The 567-nt window shown below is 55.2% G+C and overlaps 1 pseudogene; it reads left to right on the top strand.

The window, feature by feature from the left end:
• Positions 1-189: 189 nt before the first annotated feature.
• Positions 190-567, top strand: part of LOC108803044 — a 37,728-nt pseudogene continuing 37,350 nt past the window's right edge.

Genomic DNA, 567 nt, shown 5'->3' with positions numbered 1-567 from the left:
TCCTTCCTTCTCTCCTTCCTTCCTTCCTTCCTTCCTTCCTCCCTTCTCTCCTCCCTTCCTCCTTTTCCTTCTCTCCTTCCTTCCTCTCTCCCTCCCTCCTCCCTCCTTCCTTCCCTGGTATGATCTGCTCCTCTCTCCCCCCATCATCCGTGTAATGTGCAGGACACGTGTCATTGGTATGATCTCCCCCCCGCAGTCTTCCATCCTGTGGAATGCTCCTTCTGCCGCTGTGAGAGTATGATGGGATTCCGCTACCGCTGCCAGCAGTGCCACAGCTACCAGCTCTGCCAGAACTGCTTCTGGAGGGGACACGCCAACGGGCCACACAGCAACCAGCATCAGATGAAGGAGCACTCGTCCTGGGTGAGTACCGCGCTCTCTCATCATATACATGTATGTAGAAAACGCTGCACGTCATCCGACCCTCGTCTCACCAACAGACAACTACTACATGGGAGTCCCAGTGTACACAGGGAGGGGGAGGGGCATATAGCTCTCATCCAGATGAAACTGTCTCCATGAAGGTTGTGTGCACCACAGAGGACACAGTAGCAGTGGATGTCACCC

This window comes from Nanorana parkeri, unplaced genomic scaffold (assembly GCF_000935625.1).
Source record: "Nanorana parkeri isolate BGI_ZX_2015 unplaced genomic scaffold, ASM93562v1 scaffold3331, whole genome shotgun sequence".
NCBI classification, from domain to species: domain Eukaryota; kingdom Metazoa; phylum Chordata; class Amphibia; order Anura; family Dicroglossidae; genus Nanorana; species Nanorana parkeri.
Note: the sequence above shows the minus strand (reverse complement) of the source record. Positions and strands in the feature narration are given on the sequence as shown.